The sequence below is a fragment of the Notothenia rossii genome (assembly GCF_949606895.1).
Source record: "Notothenia rossii genome assembly, chromosome: 9".
NCBI classification, from domain to species: domain Eukaryota; kingdom Metazoa; phylum Chordata; class Actinopteri; order Perciformes; family Nototheniidae; genus Notothenia; species Notothenia rossii.
In genome coordinates this window covers 32,543,726-32,565,289 of record NC_136907.1, presented here as the reverse complement: position 1 = coordinate 32,565,289, position 21,564 = coordinate 32,543,726, and the positions used below count along the sequence as shown (strand labels likewise).

General features: G+C 41.2%; 1 protein-coding gene and 1 long non-coding RNA gene across 2 annotated transcripts in view; one reads left to right on the top strand and one right to left on the bottom strand.

The window, feature by feature from the left end:
* opcml (opioid binding protein/cell adhesion molecule-like) overlaps positions 1–21,564 on the bottom strand; it is a 641,537-nt gene that overhangs the window by 334,356 nt on the left and 285,617 nt on the right. The window lies entirely within an intron of this gene.
* On the top strand, positions 8,090–9,875 carry LOC307018140. The gene is made up of 2 exons (XR_013802340.1): positions 8,090–9,656; positions 9,739–9,875. It is a non-coding gene; the product is annotated as an uncharacterized lncRNA (long non-coding RNA).

The window sequence follows — 21,564 nt, the reverse complement described above, 5'->3', positions numbered from 1 at the left end:
ATGTGAAAGAAGGGTGGGGGGCAGACGCTCCAAAGACAGCAAGTGTAGTGGTACAGGCCAGCAACACAGAGCAAAGGGGAGACGGATTTAAATGCAAGCGCGTCGGAAAAAGTCAAGACATTTGCGAAAACCGAAAAAAGAAGCAGCATCTGGCTGCATTTCAATGATATTGGAGAAAGCAAAGCTGAGTGCAGGATTTGTAAAATGAAAATAACCTTCAGAGCAGGGTTTTTTTTCGGTAACCACTCAGGATTTATTGTCAGAGGTGGGAGAAGTTCAGGTCTTGTACTTGAGTTGTATTAAATTCACATTAACATGCTTATTGTAGTTGTAAGTGCACTTTCTTGATGGAGCATTATGTGTGGGCTGGAAAGGAGTGAGCAGAGGGTAGAGTTGTCGATTCTTGTGACTATCTTCCTCACCCTCTCAGACTTTCAGTTGCGTGTGCTGCTAAAGAGACGTGTTACCATGGAAACCAAACAATGTTGTAGCTGTATTAAAGTCCGAGTGGAAACAGTCCTGAGTAAATCTGATTTTGTCAGAAATCGGGAGACATGCGGGAGAAATATGACCCCGGGAGGAAACCGGGAGGGGGCAATGAAATCGGTAGTCTCCCGCGAAAATCGGGAGGGTTGGCAAGTATGGTAGGACCCCGAATTGCGGAGCTATCAGCCAGAAAAGAGAAAGTAAACAACATCCGGTTTCAAAAATATTACAATAATTACGTCTTACCTTTTTTTGATTTGTGATCAAAAGTTGTGTTCACTGGAATAAAAACGCCGCTCAAGGTTAATCCAATGTCTTTGTGTCACGTAGAATCTGTTGTGTTCTAATATACTCCTGCCAATAGGGGGCGCAGTGTAACCAGAGTATACATACAATGTTGAGAGAAGAAGAGTAAGCCCGGGAGTTGATGCTGGGGCAGTTAAGCATGACGAACAGTAAAGAGTTGAGTACCCGTATCCTCTGTCCCTTGTTTCATTAATTTCTTTCTACTAATACACAACAAATTGGCGACGAGGATGGCCGTGGCTTCTACTCCTTTACCTCCCACCTTTCTTCAGTGTCCGGGAGAACCTACTATGCCATTTGGAACATGGCTAAAAATGTTCGAAAACTATCTGCTAGTGATCGACGTGGAAGGAGCCAAGTGGCCGGATACCCGTATACGTGCAACGCTGCTACACAGCGTCGGAACCAAAGCACAGAGGATATTCTACACATTGACTGAAACGGGAACTACATACAACCATGCCGTGGCTGCACTATGGGCGCATTTCGTGCCGAAGGTAAACGTAATTGCGGAGAGACACAGGTTCCGCCAACGAGCCCAGAGACATGATGAAACAATTGCACAGTACGTCTCTGCGCTACGTGAAATGCTCGTTTTTTGTGAATTTGGAAATGCAGAACAGGATATGCTGCGTGATCAGATCGTGGAAAAAGCCTACAGTGGACGCATACGTGAACGCTTGCTGCTAGAAGACAAACTGACACTGGATAAAGCCATTCAGATTGCAAATCAGGTGGAAATGGCGGCGCGCAACGTGGCCGAGTTCTCCAACAGTGAAGTGCCTGTGAGAGAGATCAGCGCGCCAAAATGGGAACAAAAACGTCCCGCTGCAAGTAAACAAAGGCAAGGTGAGAGAAAGTCTGAGCAAGCACGAAGATGTTACAGATGTGATTCAGATAAACATATGGCCAATTCCACACAATGCCCTGCTACAAACAAAATATGCAAATCCTGTGGAAAAACTGGGCATTTTGCCAAAGTGTGTCGTTCAGAACAAAAACTTGAAGTGAGGGAGGTCGTTATTCCAGAACTGACTGTTTTATTGCTGAATAATTCTGCCCCAAAAGAGAAGAAAATAATGTGCACTGTAGATTTGGGACTTTCTCCTGCTAACCAGTCATTTGAGATGATAGTAGATACTGGTTCTTCAGTGTCACTGCTGCCGGCTCATGTGTACGAGACCTATTTCAGTCACATACCACTGAAACCTACAAAGGTTCCTCTAGTCACATACTCAAGACAGAGAATCCCAGTACTAGGGAAACTGCATTTACGTGCATTCCATGACGGAAATACTGCCTCAGCTACCCTTTTCATTGTGAAGTCAGGTTCAATACTGCTGGGCCTGGACCTGTTTGAGGCACTGGAAATGGTCATCATGAGAAACAGAGTGGTACTGAAGTCAGAGCACACAGTCAGAGAGATAACAACCCCACCTGCAACTCCTACTACACCGACACCTACTGCATCTGCACCTGTTAATACAGTTTTACCTATGGGCTGTGTTAGGAACGTAGTACACAAAGTAAGAGTGAAAGATGAGGTGAAGCCTGTGCAGCAGAAATTGAGAAGGCTTCCATTCTCAGTCAGAGATGCTGTTTCTGCAGAGTTAAAGCGCCTTCTTGATGCTGACATCATTGAAAAAATAGATGCCTCTCCCTGGGTATTACCGATCGTTGTGACTCAACGAAAGAACTCATCTAAAATAAGGATGTGTACAGACCTCAGGGAGCCTAACAAGGCCGTCATAATGGATTGCTACCCCATTCCACACATGGAGGAGCTCTTCTCAGAACTCAGAGGAGCTACCATATTCTCAACCCTCGACCTGGCTAATGCATACTACCAGCTTCCACTGCATGAGGACAGCAGAGATCTGACTGCTTTCATTACTCACGAGGGACTTTTCAGGTACAAGCGAGTTTGCTATGGGCTAGCATCAGCACCCTCAGCATTTCAGAAGATGATGTCCATGGTGCTGAAAGATTTACCTGGAGTGCAGGCATATCTGGATGATATCATCATTTACTCCTCATGCCGTGCTGAGCATGAAACCCGCCTGAAAGCAGTACTGTACCGACTGCAGGAAGCTGGACTAAGTCTCAACACAGATAAATGCAAATTCTACCAGGACAAACTAACGTATCTAGGACACAGCATAAGCAAGGAAGGTCTGCTGCCAAATGATGACCACATTGCAGCTATTCGGGATGCTCCATCACCCAGTGATCCAGTGACTCTCAGGTCTTTTCTTGGCCTAACATCGTGGTACTCCAAGTTCATACAGAACTATGCAACTGTGGTGGAACCAATGAGAGATGTGCTACGCAGAGCTACATTCACATGGACTGATGAGGCACATAGTAGTTTTCAGCAGGTTAAACTACTCATCACAGACAGTTCATCACTCGCTCTTTTTGACCCGTCACGGCCCACCATATAGTGTCTACAGATGCCTCAGACTATGGCATAGGTGGGGTGCTGACACAGATACATCGTGACAACACTGAAAGAACAGTGGCATTTGCTTCGCGCTCTCTTAGTGCTGCAGAGAGAAAGTACTCTGTGGTAGAAAAAGAAGCTTTGGCCTGTGTGTGGGCTGCAGAGCGTTGGAGAACCTACTTGTGGGGAACAAAGTTCACCTTAAGGACTGATCACCAAGCTTTGACCACACTCTTGGCTACAAAAGGCATGGGGAGAGCTGGTATGAGAGTAGCACGCTGGTCGGCCAGGCTACTCTGCTTCAACTATGATATTGTCTACAGACCCGGTGCTCAGAACCATGCAGCAGATTGCCTTTCCCGCCTGCCACTGCCACACGGACAGGACTGCACCTCAGACACGGAACCAGAGATGGTTGCTGCTGTCTCTGCCCTGCTGACTGCTGTTCCCTCGTCTGACTTCACAGATGCCTGCACTTCCTGTCCAGAGTTACGTCAGCTACGCAACTACATGACAGACGGGTGGCCAGCTTCATCCAAACGCCTGCCTGCTAACATGTTGCCGTACTACCAGGTGAGAAATGAACTTTCTGCACATGAACAACTCATTCTGAGAGGGAGTCACAGGTTAGTTGTTCCAGTAAAGCTACACTCACACATGGTATCCTTAGCACACGAGAGCCACCAAGGCATTGTACGCACAAAACAGAGACTCAGAGACTTGTATTGGTGGCCTAAAATGGATGCACTGGTACAATCGGTTATCGCCGCCTTCGGTTATCGCCGCCTGTGTGTCCTGCCAGATGAATGATAAAACAGCTAAAACGAACCCTGCACCTATGACACCAGTCCCTCTGCCTCATGGGCCATGGCAAAAGCTTGCCCTCGACATCGTGGGCCCATTTGAGACTGGTCCGGTGGACTGTAAATTTGCTATTACTATGACTGACTACTATTCAAAATGGCCAGAAGTGTGTTTTGCCCCAAGATGCACTACAACAGTGATCACCTTCATGAGATCAGTGTTCAGCCAAAAAGGGAACCCTGTGTCTGTGGTGACAGATAACGGTCCACAATTCACATCCTCAGAACTCGCCTTTTTCCTAGAAGAAAGAGACATCCAACACATCAGGACTACAATCTACCATCCAGAAGGAAATGGAGCGGTGGAGAGGCTAAATAGAGTGCTGAAGGAAAGCATTCTCACGGCACAAAGAGAGAACGCTCCGTGGAAAGCTCACGTTGCTGAGTTTCTTCAGGTCTACAGAGCTACACCTCACGCCACTACAGGGACATCTCCGTTCCAGCTCATGTATGGAAGAAAAATGCGAACCAAACTCTCAATCCTGCCACAGCTTACGGATACTCAGGATCAGGAACTGAGAGACAGAGTGGAAAAGAAACAGTTGCACATGAAAACATATTCTGATGCAAAAAGAAATGCCAAGATTCCCAAAATACATCCGGGAAGCCTGGTGCGTGTGAGAAACCCGCTGCATGTCAAAAAGGGAAAGCCAAAGTTCAGTGAGCCTCTGAAAGTGACCAAGCAGAAAGGACCTCACAGTTACACACTTGATAATGGAAAAACCTGGGATGCTTCACACCTGTCGGTGCTTCCAGAAACATTCACTCCTCCATCAGAAGAAGTGAGGCCTGCTGAGCCAGCTACAGTGCATGGTGCTCAGAGCAGGAACCAGCGAATCAGAAAGCAGCCTGTTTGGATTGAGGACTATGTCACTTAAACTGTGGTTGAATTAATGTTTGAAAATGTTCTGCATATTGTGATATGTGAAGTTATTATCATTACAGATGGTTTCATGGTTACTACGTAAGTGTCTGTTTAAAATGCTAATGTTATGCATGCTGTTCAAGGGGAGAAGTAACTCTTTTTAAGAAGGGGGGAAATGTTGTGTTCTAATATACTCCTGCCAATAGGGGGCGCAGTGTAACCAGAGTATACATACAATGTTGAGAGAAGAAGAGTAAGCCCGGGAGTTGATGCTGGGGCAGTTAAGCATGACGAACAGTAAAGAGTTGAGTACCCGTATCCTCTGTCCCTTGTTTCATTAATTTCTTTCTACTAATACACAACAGAATCTTTTCCTGATAATCCACCATCATATTTATGGCAATGTACTGGGTATAAAGTTTTGCCGTCCAGGCTTGTACTTTCAGATTTGCTTTGTTTGCTCCTCTATTATATAGTTCTATGGTAATGTTTACGTGGATTTGGGAACTGCCCCTCGATTCTATTGGATATTTTGGTGAAGAAAAAGATGTAAATCACCCAAATCGACCAATGGGTTCCAGAGATATGGTCCTGCGTAAAGTATGAAGAATGCCAGCCGGTGTAAGCACTTTACGCAGCAGACTTTACTTATTGTTTACTACGTAAGGAAGCAGGAATTGCAGGACCCAGAGCGCACGGAGCACAGAGCGGACAGCAGATAACGGAATTGCAGTTGTATTGCTTATAGATTATCAGAACATTTCAAAGGGGACACAGCCACATTGGATATTAACCTTTGGATTAACTACATCATCGTTGTTATTGTTTTAATGCCATTGAAGACCAGTTTAGACCAGACAAAGACAAAGGTAAGCCACGTTAGCTACCTAGCTACCTAGCGCCACTTCTTTTGATTTACGTTTTTGTTGATAACGTTGCAAGTGTGTATCTTTCAGTGTTGAGGTGGGCACCGTTAGATTCTGTGTCTTTACGATCATAAACGATGTGTTGGATGTGCAGCTGGGATAAGTAATAAGGGAGCTAGGAGTGATTTCCGGTGCATAATAGGTTAGCATTTTCGCTCGGGGATAATCCAGAGGCTCACTGTTAGCATTGTGGGGCCTAAGAGGATAACAGAGTATGTTTTTTAAATTTTTAAATTTTAAATCTTTTCACAGCAGTTGTATTTGGATGGAATGAATACCGATAGTGATAATTCAAAGCAATACAATTATTTTTACAGTGAAAAAGGTCAAATGGAACCGATGGTTCCCAAATTATCCAGAGGTGAGTCCGCCTGGACTTTATTTTTCTAAACCTCTCTAAAAAGGTCAAATTTCACTTGTTTTGCATCAATCTTCATACAGGGTACTTATTATATGTTATATTTTGGATTCCTAAAGCTTTTAGTCTACTAACCCATCATTCAAGGGTGGTTTTCACTATAAGTAATGTTTTTTTTTTAGGCAGACATTATAATTTACATGTTTTTACTATGTTCCATCTGAATTTACTTTAAAATAAAAACATCAAGATTGATTCTGACACTTCTACATCCAACTCACAGATGTAACCTTGCTTTGAGAGAAAAGATTATTAATTTACCCCTTTTAGAAGTGAAGATATAGTCTTTGCTGTGTTAGTGGCATTTTGGAGCCTGAAACCTGAAACAGGCTCAGTGCTTAAGAGGTTAAAGCACCACCTGCAGAGGGTTCTAGATTCAGGTGTTCTTTTCCCCATAGAGACCGCCTCGCTGCACATTATCCCTTGCATAAAGATAGATTGTGGGTCCCTTATAACATGTTGTACACAGTGGAAATAAACATTCTGGTCACCTTAACATCAGGGATCTTATACATTAAACTCCTTCTGAATCAAACCGTCACGGTAGCCTTACCTTACTGATCCCTCTTAAAATAGAAGAAAAACACGTTACTTTACCAACAGAGAGAAAATTGATTATTAATGTGAATAATAAAGAGCAGTTTGATTATTAAGTATTATTCTGTTGATCGATGTTATTACATTTGGTGAAAAGCACATAATGACTTGTTTACGACTCGTTTTGTCAAAGTTTATGACTTGGACTTGACTTGAACTTGCCCATCCTGACTTGAGACTTGACTCGGACTTGAGCGCAAAGACTTGAGACTTGACTCGGACTTGCAAAACAATGACTTGGTCCCACCTCTGGCCGGTGCTGTGCGTGGGCCCACATTTGTAAGTGTTCCGGCCACTCCCTGGAGTGGTGTGGCCCACACCCCTCTGGGCTGGGCCGTTTTGATAGGCTATGTTCTATAGATATCAGATAGTTTCACTTTCACACATCAGGCCCGTAGCAGCTGTCACTGTGCAGTGAACGATCAAGAGTGAGTGACTGAGATACCTAGCTGGCAGTTGCTTACAGATGGATAAACAAGCTCCAAAGCGTAAAGGCGTTTTTGTATAGTTTGTGTATAGCCTACAGCAGAGCCATATAATAGAAGAGTTACGACATCTCCGTTCACTCCAATGGACCAGTTTTTTACAGCAATGGCGGATCGTGGAGCTCTCAATAGTTCCCCGGAAGTTAGCTTGACGCTAACTTCCGGGGAACTATTGAGAGGATCTGTGGCTAGCAGCGCAGTAGAGTTGCAGCATAATAGACCGTTTGTGATGGACTTTTAAAGGTAAGAAGACGTTTAAAGATTTATATTGCGGATATTATCAGAACATCTGAATCAAACTAACTATACATGTGTATTAAATAGGGGTGCACCGAATGGGAAATTCTTGGCCGAAACCGATACCGAAAATAGGAAACAGTTGGCCGAAAACCGAATGCCGAAAGGCCGAAAATGATTAATAGAAATATATATATATATAATGTATACATTTTTTTACCAATGTTGTTCAGCTGCCCGATTATGGAAAAATAAATGATTATGGCAAAACTTAACTTAAATAATAATCACTATTATGGGTCCATAAAACATTTATTCAGCACTTTTGAATGCATATAGCACATTAATTCCAAGTCAAGTGCATTTTCTTTTCTCTGTAGGATAACTACAACAAAGTGCATTCAGAACAAAGCCAAGGTGCTTTAAAATAAACATCTAGGCCAGTAGGCCTACACCAAAATAGTGTAAATAAAGACTGTAACAGCCAGGCCTTCAACAACAACCAATGGACCTATAAGTGCATGCATGCAAATGGGCAAAATGGATAAATCCACATGAATGTAACTATTTACAAATGAAATTACAATTGAATTTCAAGAATCTGTAAATAAGGCTGTCTGTCCTCATAAGCAAAGTAGTAAACATTGTATAAAAGATACATAAAGTGAAAACTGGATACAAAATCCGCAATCAATTACAAATTAAATTACAATTTCAAGAATCTGCAAATAAGGTGGTCTGTCCTCATGAGCAATGTAAACAACATTGTATCATTTCGATACCGAAAGTACAATATATTGAACACTGTGCTGCTGTCATTTCCCCCTAATGATAACCTGAGATTGTGAATTATAACTCACAATGAAAATTGTTCAGGAAAGTGGGTATAGAGTAGACATGTAGAACTAGATAAGCTTATGATAAGCCAGCCTTGTCTACTTATAAAGGAAAAGTGGGAGGTTCTTTTTAATGAACATTAGCTTCTCTGCTTTATCAGCCATAAGTCTGTTCCTCTTCTCATCAAGCACATGAGAGGCAGCGCTGAACAGTCTCTCACTGTCAGTGCTTGTGATTTGATCTTACTCCGCATATTTGTCCGGGTGTTTTGATTTCAAGTGGTGGAGTAATCCCGAAGTGGTGAAAGTCTTTGCAGTTACACCCACTCGAGAAATGTCAGCTGAACACGTTTTACAAATCGCAATCCGCGCCTCTTTCTCTGATATTTTTAAATATCTCCAAGCGGCAGACATGTTGGCTGTGAGCCAGCCGCGAGCATGGTCGCGCGCCGTGCTTGTCGCCGCGTTTTGATTACGTCATCACAACAACACGTTAGTTTACCAACGTAACCCTGTTCTCTGACATTCGGTGATATTTTTTCGGGGCTAGAACCCTTTCAGCCGAAAGCCGAAAGAGCCTTTTTAACCATTTTTGGCCGATAATTTTCGGCGGCCGAATATTCGGTGCATCCCTAGTATTAAAGGATGTTAGTGGATTATCCCTAAATCAGTATATTTAGGGAATGTTTACAGATAACAGATTAGGCTAGGATACCGGATAAAGTTAGCAACACACGTTAACCACGAACAGCCTATTAATCCGTTCTCTTAATGTTATTTCCTCCAACGTTGTGGAATTAGAGAAAAGGGGCTTCTTAACGTGCTTTTATCCGGGGTGGAGGGAGTTACACATTAGTTAAATATAACATTGGGGCGTGTGATTGTAGTGGCTGGAGGTGGTGAAATGAGGATATCCATCTTGGGGTTCCAGCTAGTATAATATAATTCACGTTACACAATAATAAGGAAGAGAGCTATTTTTGTGATACATCGCTATTGATATGGATTTAGAGTGCATATTTGAGACTTTTAAACAGTAAACAAAAACGTTACTTATGACTGAGTGTTTTTAGCAGAGCCATATAATGTCCTTGTGATTCTGTTGATTATTACCTGTCTGTATTAGGTTGCAGCTCAGCTGATTTTGGATTGATGGCAAAGGGAGAGGGACTTAAGTGAGAGTGAAAACAGAAGGTAAGTATCAAATAGGTCAACAATATCTCATCCTATAGGTTGCTAGATGTATCTAACCCTTTCTGCTGTCTCTCTCTTTCAGCACAAGAACCCCAGGGGGATTTGATGGAGCCTGAAGACCTGTCAATGAGACCCTCACCCTGCACCTGAGTCTCAACTCCCAGAGTTTTGCAAGCTTCCCCCTGTTCCTTATTTTTGATTAAACAAACATTAAGCTTCTCAATGGTGTGGTCTTTGTTTTGTGAAAAATATGATTACATCACATATTGTGTTGCTGTTGTTGTCTTTTGTGATAGTTAAATTGCTCCTGCTGACTTGAGCCAGCCATTCTTTCCTCCTCTCTGTGTCAGTGGGGAAACTTTACATTCATACTCCTTTCTCTGACCGATTGGAGAATCCCCCGGCAGCACAGCAATCCATGGGGGAGACTATATGCCAGGACAACACGGAGGAAAAGGCACAGACAAACTGCATGATATGCTATTCAATGTTTATTGAATTCCATGTATTTACTGTCAGTTGACAATCATTGATAGGCACGTGTGGGTCCCCTGTCCTTTCTGAAAGTCATAAAGATTACATTACTAATTTAGATTACTTATGTCCTCAATTACCATGGGATTACTGAAACCAACATGAATTAAAGAAATGGTAGAAATTAATCTAATCTGAATTTTGAAACCTTCCTTCTCATCCCCTCCCTCTAAATATATCAAACATTAGGAAGTGATGCTCCTGACTATCATACAGGTTTAAGAAGATAATATTTGTTTTAAACAATTGAAAGCAATAAACAACAGCAACAGGCTCTTTAACCAAGGCAACATTAGCCTAACATGTATATGTTAACAGGTAAGATAGCCGTTCACAGTATGTATATTTTCTGCTATTTTATTTCTATTTGAGATGTTTACATTTTCGATTGTTTAATTCTAGTCTTTTAACTGTCTTGTGTACATGTACGATGCCATATACAAACATTTCCCAAATTGGTATTAATAAAGTACTTCTTATTTTATCTTAATCCTCAAATATTAGCAAATTTAACTTTAAAAATATTGATGTAACTACATACACATCAATATGTTATATAAATATTGCAAATCAAACCCTTTATTCACTACTTATTACCAACAATCGTAGTATTATCTCCGGTAATCATGCATTCAAATGTCCCACCACGAATTTCCGGGGAACTATTGAGTTTCCCTGAACCACGTGACGATCAAGCATTTTGGACTTCCGTTGTCGTAACTCTTCTCTCTATAGAGAGGCAAAGTCCCTCCCCTTCCGGGAGCCTCCATGGGACCCCGGAAGCGGAAAATTATACATTGAAGTCAATGGAGAGAGAAAAGTTATCTTTTGATCCCGTTTGAATTGTGCCACGAATGACACATAGATGTTTGTCAATCTTAAACAATAATTTCCATGAAAAAAAAGTCACAGTTTGTCGTAAAACTGTTGAAATATAAGACTATGAAAAATACGCAACTAGAAAGACTACAAATCCCAAATCGCATTCTGGGTCGCGTAAGTGATGTCATAGGTGATAATGCTCCAAGACTGGTTGGACTCGCAATTAAAGCAAAGAAGAAGAAGATCTCATAACTGATTTATTCCCTCCAATAAATATAAGAGATTGCTCCAATACATTAACTTTTACAAGATGCCTGTTTGCTTTGTACCAGGTTGTAATCACAAAAGTGATCATACCACTTGCTCGTTCTATCGCTTCCCGTCTGGTGAAAGGACCAGGACCAAACATATCAGGTAATATACATGTTTTGCATGGAACATAGTCAAGTTAGCTACCTAGCTAGTAGCGAGCACGTTAGTTAGCATTACATTACATTACTCAGCCTTGTCATTTGTATTAGCCTTAACATGAAGTAAACCAAAATGTTAAACAGTTTGTGAAACATTTGAAGGGTAGCCTATCGCCCCCTCCACCAGGTGCTAAGGGCGCGGTCGGTAGGCTAACGCCACATTAGCATCGGGGATATTTTCTACTTCATGCTATCTGCACAAATGGTTAACATTGAACATTAAAATATCAGGCAGTTCAGAGAGAGTCGAAGGAAGGCAGGCAGGCAGCTTTGCATGACGTTCTTCTGGACATGTTTCATTGTGTAAAAGAGATAATTATTCAGTGTTGTTACTGACCTTTTTCTCTTTTATTTTCTTTACCTCACCTGTAACTGCTGACAACCTGAGGAACATGCACACTGGACTGACCTGCTCTGGCAACCTGATTTCCACTGTACGTAATAGTATTTGGTTATGGTATATTATGTATATACATCAAAGGCACAATGCACCCCCCAGAGACACACATGTATTGAGTGTGATATTTTGCATTGGTCATGTGAAATCATCTTTACATAGGCCTACTAGAAAATTGTAGGAGCGGCAACTTGTTTTGAAATTGAATTTTTAATATCCGATGATAAAGTTGATCTGTTTTCTTTATTCTTCTCTCTTCCCAGCTCCATCCATCACCATTCTCTGTTCCTGCAGGTCCTGCTTGCTACTCAATGCTCATATTTTTTTACACAATTACAAATAAAGTCAATGTATTGTATGACATGAAGTTGTGCTTCATTCTGAGTCAATAATAAATTCATTCTGCCTTCAACTGCAAAATTATTGTGGACTGCACCGACATCCATGTAGCTGCCCCCCAGTAAGATGAACCAAGCAAAGTTGACACTCAACATACAGCTGTGCTCTTAAGTTTACATGAAGAATTTGTGAAATATTGGTAATAACAGGTTTAAATGATTATTAGTAATTCATTATATAATTTTCTCATTGTAGACGAGCAGACAGGGAGCCAGATGAGAAAAGCAGAATATGCAGCTGCCATTTTCCACATGGAAAAGAGACAGGGTCAATTGTATTTGAGTGAACAAAAGAGAAATCCCAAATACGAAAAATAAAATTATACAATTTACTAGGGATGCACTGAATATTCGGCCGCCGAAAATTATCGGCCGAAAATTGTTAAAAAGGCCCTTTCGGCTTTCGACTGAAAGGGTTCTAGCCCCGAAAAAATATCACCGAATGTCAGAGAACAGGGTTACCTTGGTGAGCTAACGTGTTGTTGTGATGACGTAATCAAAACGCGGCGAAAAGCACGGCGCGCGACCATGTCTGGCGCTTGGAGATATTTAAAAATATCAGAGAAAGAGGCGCGGATTGCGATTTGTAAAACCTGTTCAGCTGACATTTCTCGAGGGGGTGTAACTGCAAAGACTTTCACCACTTCGGGATTACTCCACCACTTGAAATCAAAACACCCGGACAAATATGCGGAGTAAGATCAAATCACAAGCACTGACAGCGAGAGACTGTTCAGCGCTGCCTCTCATGTGCTTGATGAGAAGAGGAACAGAGTTATGGCTAATAAATCAGAGAAGCTACTGTTCATTAAAAAGAACCTCCCACTTTTCCTTAATAAGTAGACAAGGCTGGCTTATCATAAGCTTATCTAGTTCTACATGTCTACTCTATACCCACTTTCCTGAACAATTTTCATTGTGAGTTATAATTCACCATCTCAGGTTATCATTAGTGGGAAATGACAGCAGCACAGTGTTCAATATATTGTACTTTCGGTATCTAAATGATACAATGTTGTTTACATTGCTCATGAGGGCAGACCACCTTATTTGCAGATTCTTGAAATTGTAATTTCATATGTAATTGATTGTGGATTTTGTATCCAGTTTTCAATTTATGTATCTTTATACAATGTTTACTACTTTGCTTATGAGGACAGACAGCCTTATTTACAGATTCTTGAAATTGAATTGTAATTTCATTTGTAAATAGTTACATTCATGTGGATTCATCCAGTTTGCACATTTGTATGCATGCACTTATAGGTGCGTTTGTTGTTGTTGAAGGCCTGGCTGTTACAGTCTTTATTTACACTATTTTGTTGTAGGCCTACTGGCCTAGATGTTTATTTTAAAGCACCTTGGCTTTGTTCTGAATGCACTTTGTTGTAGTTATCCTACAGAGAAAAGAAAATGCACTCGACTTGGAATGAATGTACTGTATGCATTCAAAAATGCTGAATAAATGTTTTATGGACCCATAATAGTGATTATTATTTAAGTTAAGTTTTGCCATAACCATTTATTTTTCCTTAATCAGGCAGCTGAACAACATTGGTAAAAAATGTATACATTATATATATATATATATATTTCTATTAATCATTTTCGGCCTTTCGGCATTCGGTTTTCGGCCAACCGTTTCCTATTTTCGGTATCGGTTTCGGCCAAGAATTTCCCATTCGGTGCACCCCTACAATTTACAGATATGTATACAAATATATATATCCTATATACACCATCATGTATAATGATGGTGTATGATGTAGAAGGAAGTGTGGGAGATAACAAGTAAATATAGAGTTACATACAGATCCATGTTACAGCAAAAGATGGAATAACTAAGAAGCACGCAGTATAATAATAATTACATGCAACAATTAAATAACTGCTCAGCATCTCCACCACAATCCCAATCTACTGTGTCCTGTTTTCCTCCCCTCTGCATCACACATACGAAACACAACGCAGAGTCCGAGGGTGTTAAGAGTATGTTTATTTAAATGTCCTCCTCTCTACTGGCCAACACAGGGAGCATATGCTGGGTGTAGAATTTTTCCAGGAGAAGGAGATTGCCATGCCATGCAGGGTCTTTGGGGATGGGGATGATGATCGCCTCCTTCGTGGTCCACAGTAGCAGAGACTCCGGTCTGTGATGTGCAGCTGTTATATAATATACAATACATTTTTGAAAAACATTTGATCAACAAAAAAGGAGTGGTCAGGATCTAGAGTCAGTTTGTAGTTTATTAATTAATCAATGCTCTCTACATTAGGAAAACACATACCAGTGTACCAGAGGGAGTCACACACAGCTGTGGCTAGATAACCAAACAAATTGACAAGATAACCAAAATCCTTGAATCTACAGACAGCAAATAAACTCAAATGACACAACGAGATGTAAAAAGGAGATCACACATACAGTGGGGCAAAAAAGTATTTAGTCAGGCACCAATTGTGCAAGTTCTCCCACTTAAAAAGATGAGAAGGGCCTGTAATTTTCATCCTAGGTATACCTCAACTATGAGAGACAAAATGAGAAAAAAAAATCCAGAAAATCACATTTATTAGAAAATGGAAGACATACAAGACCACTGATAGTATCCCTCGATCTGGGGCTCCACGCAAGATCTCACCCCATGGGGTCAAAATGATCACAAGAACAGTGAGCAAAAATCCCAGAATCACACGGGAGGACCTAGTCAATGACCTGCAGAGAGCTGGGACCAAAGTAACAAAGGCTACCATCAGTAACACACTACGCCGCCAGGGACTCAAATCCTGCAGTGCCAGACGTGTCCCCCTGCTTAAGCCAGTACATATCCAGGCCCGTCTGAAGTTTGCTAGAAAGCATTTAGATGATCCAGAAGAGGATTGGGAGAATGTCATGTGGTCAGATGAAACCAAAATAGAACTTTTTGGTAAAAACTCAACTAGACGTGTTTGGAGGAGAAAGAATGCTGAGTTGCATCCAAAGAACACCATACCTACTGTGAAACATGGGGGTGGAAAGATCATGCTTTGGGGCTGTTTTTCTGCAAAGGGACCAGGACGACTGATCCGTGTAAAGGAAAGAATGAATGGGGCCATGTATCATGAGATTTTGAGTGACAACCTCCTTCCATCAGCAAGGGCATTGAAGATGAAACGTGGCTGGTTCTTTCAGCATGACAATGATCCCAAACACACCGCCCGGGCAACACAGGAGTGGCTTCGTGAGAAGCATTTCAAGGTCCTGGAGTGGCCTAGCCAGTCTCCAGATTTCAACCCCATAGAAAATATTTGGAGGGAGTTGAAAGTCTGTGTTGCCCAGCGACAGCCCCAAAACATCACTGCTCTAGAGGAGATCTGCATGGAGGAATGGGCCAAAAATACCAGCAACAGTGTGTGAAAACCTTGTGAAGACTTACAGAAAACGTTTGACCTCTGTCATTGCCAACAAAGAGTATGAACTTTTGTTATTGACCAAATACTTATTTTCCACCATAATTTGCAAATAAATTCTTTAAAAATCAGACAATGTGATTTTCGGGATTTTATTTTCTCATTTTGTCTCTCATAGTTGAGGTATACCTAGGATGAAAGTTACAGGCCTCTCTCATCTTTTTAAGTGGAAGACACAATTGGTACAATTGGTGGCTGACTAAATACTTTTTGCCCCACTGTATAGTCGATATAAAACTGGCCACTTCGGTTGGCAGCAGGGCCGTGGGAAGTAGGGGTGCTGAGGGTGCTGCAGCACCCCCTGGTGGAGGACAGGGAAACTGCACTTCCACAAGATTAAATACAAATATAATCCCAAAAAAATGAATTTTCAGCCTTGATGTAACAACATTCATAATTAAGTAAAGATAACACCGTTTTCATCCCGGTTACATTTTCCATTTGCCCTGTACGATGGCCGCTGTAAGTGATGAAAGTGGGGGATGTTGGCTTATCAGGTGCCCGCAGCTCACAGCCAGCGTGAGAGAGAGAGATAGAGAGAGGGGGTGCACCGGTACCGACGGGGAATGTTGTTAGCTTCTGCTGCGCTAACGGATATAAGAAGCTGTTTCTACAATAATGTGGAGGGAGAGTCCTCTCCTGTCAGACTGAGAGGCTCAGTGAGGTAAAGGACTCTGAGTGTTTAGATAGTTCACTTTAGTCTAAGTTATCTCAGTGGTTCTCAAACGTTTTGATAACAATTTATGTAAACAAATATTTCCAAGGCACTCCTTTATAATTATTAGGATAAATAAAAACAGGTTTGAAATCATTCCAAATGTATACTGTAGGAGAGTAAACCAAAAATATTGTTTAAAACTGGAGATATTTAAAAATATGCATAAATAAATAAATGTTAACTGATCAAATAAGATATAAATGAACCACAAAAATAAAACAAGTTAGCCTACATTTATTTGTTATTGGCTATGGGTTATTGGATATGTTCACATACTTATTTGATTATTAAAATGCAAACCGATCTTTTTCATATGGGTGTTTTAGAGTTGTATTCCCTAGATCAGTCTCTAGTTTGGGCGCTCAAAGTGCACCAGATTGAAGCATTTTACTTTAAAATGTTAAAAAAAATCTTCCCGGAGGGGGCCCCCGGACCCCCCTAGAGGATGTGAAGTCCACCCCCCAATTAAAACATGTTCAGGCAATACTAAATACATTTGAAGCCTTTTTATATAAGCTGTCCACCATATCAATACGTTTCTCTGTTTGTAGTGTATTGGTCTTTTGTAGAGGTTTTTTCATTGCCAGCTAAAATCTTGCCTAGGGCAGCAAATTGGTGAAAACCGGCCCTGGTGTCACCCCCACAGCACCCCCCATTTGAAACATGTTCCCACGGCTATGGTTGGCAGGGAAATGGAGTTCAGGGGGAGTGGCTGTACCCGTAGGATAGAAAAGGGGGAAGTGACGTCTGACTCAGAGGTCGCGCGGCTGTGGAGAAGAATGTGTTTCATTCTGTTACTGAGTTTAGGCTAGTTAGCTAGCAGGTTTATTGTTTTGGGTGCAGTCCCTTTTGCCTCCACTTGCTGTTCAAATAAATGTTGAAAGAAAAAATAAATCTGTTCATATGGATGTTGAGAGATGTATCCATAGATTTAGTCCCTAATTTTGCTCTCAAAGTGCACCAGATTGATGCATTTAACTTCTACATTTAAAAAAAAATCTTCCCGGGAGAGCATGCCCGGAGGAGGTTAGGTCCACCACCTGCCCAAACCCCCTGTTAAATTGTCTCAACCACATTGAGGATGCTTCCTACGCCCATGTTTTATTCCATGTGTCAAGTCGGGCAAATTGGTTCCAAATTTTATTGCATCAATGATCTGTTAACATTAAAATCACTAAATATATTCTGTAACTGTTTTTCTCTAGGCAACTCAAGGGCTCAGGTAATGTGATTACTGTATGAATAATGGTCCAAAATAACATTAAATGCATAGGGTGTTTTGTTAAGTAACATACTTTCGTCGCCGGCCGGCCGATATATGCCGCGCATTAAGTGGGCCTGTCTGTCAATTAATCCCTGGGCCACTTTTTTCCCCCAGTCCGCCCCTGCACAGAGCCGAGCTTTAATGAAACACAGGTCCTGGTCTCTTGTGCCCCCCCTGTCATGCTTCTGCGCCCCCCACTTTGGGAACCACTGTTCTAGAAGGTTCTGAGAGGAGCCCCAGCTCTGACAGAAGCACTGTACGTGGTGAACGTTCTGCTGGACAGCTTCTTCCTGTACAGTGTCTACAGAAAGACACATCTGCTTTAGTTATTCCTGTGGGAAAGAGAGGCCTTTTGTAGATGTATACTTCTTTCAGTTACATTTTAATAATCACAATTGTCATTTTAGCAGGTTTACAGTAGGTGCAATGGCTTTTTAAATGGTTTGAGCAATATACTTAACCTTTATGTATTTTCAAGGGTAAACCTTCCATCAACTATCAGACGAGCTAATTACAGTTGTAATAACACATAATAGGATGATTCACACAGTGATCATTAAACAGTGGGACAACACAGTCCTGACAGTGGTTCTTCAAGATGGCACCAAGTCATTCTTAAACATATTCATAACAACAAAAACGCAAGGTGAGGATTTATTTAAGGATAATATTGTTATTATTCGTATTTCATGTTTAAGTAAAGAGTGTGATTTTACCTTTTTATTTTGTTGTGATAATTGTATTTCATGTTTAATGGTGGTTCTTATTAAACAGAATGTTTATTCATCCAAGCTTTGCTGAAATAATTATAATTTAAACCTTTATTATATATTACCTGTCTTTAATTATGTATGTTTTTAATTTCTTCTCCCCCTCAAAAAACCTTGTTTGCTAATCGAATCCCTGGAAACCTTCACACTCAAAACATATATTTTAGATTTTATATACAAGAAGTATGTTTTTTAACCTGTGTTTCACAATATAATATGATTTCTTTAGGCTACTGGAAAAGCTGTATTTCAAACTCTAATGCCCCTTTCAGACCAACGCGGTTCCCGTTCTAGCTCCGTGCTTGGGCTCTTCTGGTTTGGAAACGGTTGTTCTTTTCAGCCCCCGTTTTGTTCACACCGCCTAGAGTCCGACTGGCGCTGCCGCGGCTGCATCATGACGTCACCGTTTACGTCACCTGTTTGCTCCCCAACGGCGCTCACAACAACAATAACAATGGGGGACTGCGTCAGGTCAATGATCGTGTTGCTTTTAATCATACGAAGCCAGATTAAATTAAATAACTACATCTCAACCCTTATACTTTTCTCCAGAGTGCCGTGGTTCATTGTTTATTAAAGGTCCCATGTCATGCTTTTCTGGTTATTGCCCGTCCCCTTGTGTGTTATGAAGCTTTTTCTGCATGTAAACGGTCTGCAGAGTCACAAACCCTCAAAGTACACCCTGTAGCGAGTAAAACTCTAACACAAAAAATACCTGTCTCTGCTGCCCCAGAACGCCTCGTTGGACATTTTTCTTTTTCCATTTTTTTCTTCGCCGGTACAGTGACGTGACCATGTCCAAATGGACCAATCCGTGGAGCTCCTCACACTCTCAGCGGCGAAATTAGGACATGCTAGTGGGGGTGCTAGTGGAGCCTCGCAGCGGCAAAACTGTGGCGCGCTTACACTGTAGGTGCGCCGTGTTTGGGGGTGCTTAAGGGTTTGAAATAGAGGGATATGAGGCATGGCTAGAATGGGTGATCTGTTTGGTATTTTGAGCAAAACACTTCATAGACATGATTTTTATATATCTGAGACCTATGCTATTTCCTACAAATAGCATGATAGGTGACCTTTAAAACAACAAGCAATACGTTATATTTTATGTTACAAGAGGCCAATATGGCTATTCTGAACAAGATTACAGTAGTTATATTCATGCCGCATTCGTCTCATTAGTATGCATACAAAATAGACAGGTCACACCTCCCCTAATTATGCAAATGAGCTAAGTCCCGCCTCCGATTTGGTCGAGGTGTGATATCCCAAGTAGGTGTGATATCCCGATTAGGTGTGAGATCCGTCGATTCGAGGGGGTGATGTGTATTCACAGGTGTGAAAACCCCCCACCGTTGCGCCTTATGGTGTATAAGATTTTTTTTTTAAAGAAATGCTGTTTCAATCACATTAGTATGCACAAAAAGTGACAGGTGGGCCCGCCCCCATGTGTGTGTGTGTGTGTGTGTGTGTGTGTGTGTGTGTGTGTGTGTGTGTGTGTGTGTGTGTGTGTGTGTGTGTGTGTGTGTGTGTGTGTGTGTGTGTGTGTGTGTGTGTGTGTGTGTGGGGGTGTGTGTGTGTGTGTGTGTGTGTGTGTGTGTGTGTGTGGGGGGGGGGTGTGTGTGTGTGTGTGTAAGACGGTCTCCCCTAACCCCTGCTGTGGACCGGGGCTACATCAAATCTTATTTTAGCCCCTAAAGAAAAGCCGACCATAAACATAATAATTAAAAATAGTATTGATGTATATTACCACTTTCCTTCTTCATCAGACAGCCCCTTTCTAACGGGAATCTAAGCTAACATCTACTCTCGTCTCAAAGCCTCCTTCCTTCTGCGGTGATGCAGGCAAATGCTGCCCCTCTCTACTATACTAAAGTCACCATACAAACTTTATTGTCCTATCTAAATTAGATTAAGGTTTTAATATGATTTGTGTTAATTAGTTTACTAGCTATGAGGAAGTCTCTGTCTATATTGCAAGGATTAGACCGATGGTTGAAATTTTTTGAGCCATTGACCTAGCTAAGGGTTTATAAGGATATCTAGTTTCTACAGCAAGAGAAAGGTGATGATGAACCACCCTGGCATTTCTTCTCTGCGTTTTCCTGACCTGGATCTGATCCTGAAAAACTCTGGTAAGTACTTCATATAATTATTAAATGTTGTATGTTGTGTGTTAAACAACTTCTGTGTATATATTGTATTTATTGTGTATTAGCACTATGATTCATAATGGTTTTGAAGTTTTGGGAAGTCTATTAACTAATGTTGAAGGACTTTAGTGGATGGGATGGAGTCTCACACAGTGTCTGTGAAGGTGTGTGTGTGTGCGTGTGCGTGTGTGTGTGTGTTTGTGTGGGTGGCTGTGTGAGCCTGGCCCTGCCCCCTCCTCCCTCCTTCCTGCCATCTTATCACTAGACAGAGGGGGGATGGAATTTAAAAACAGTTACCTTACACTTGTATTTGTTCTCTCTAAAACACAGTGTCTGTAAAGGTGGAGGAGACTGTCTCCCCCCTTCCTGCCATCTCTCTGTTTCTGCTGATGTGTAAAATATCCAAAATAACGTTTTATATACTTACTCTCTTGTTAAAAGGTGATGAAGTTTGCAGTGTAAGCCAGCCACCAGTGTTCTAGTTTTAAGGTTTTGCATACCTCAAAGTGTGTCTAAAAGTATCTTGGCAAGAAAAAAAAGCCAAAATCCGCCTGGGCCATTAAAAAGAAACCGAATTCCTTACAAAGTGCTATATATAACACTGTTTCGATGAAACAATGTAGTCTTGATAACTTGACTTGAACATTACTTTTTTAAATATATAAATATAAATATATATTTTTTAGATGCTTTACTTTGATTTCTTTCATGTTATTTTAACACAACATTACTTTTTTCAAATTTTTTCAACATACTGTGATATTTTGTTTTTGTCTTTCTCTCCTTTTTCCATTACATTTTTTGAAAAACTACATAGTGATTTTTAGCAAAATACAACATGCAACTAATACATTATACAATATTACGACTTTTTGCGATATTTTCAACACAATATACTTGTACTTTTTTTGTTGTTGTTGTTGTAGGGCTTCAAGATA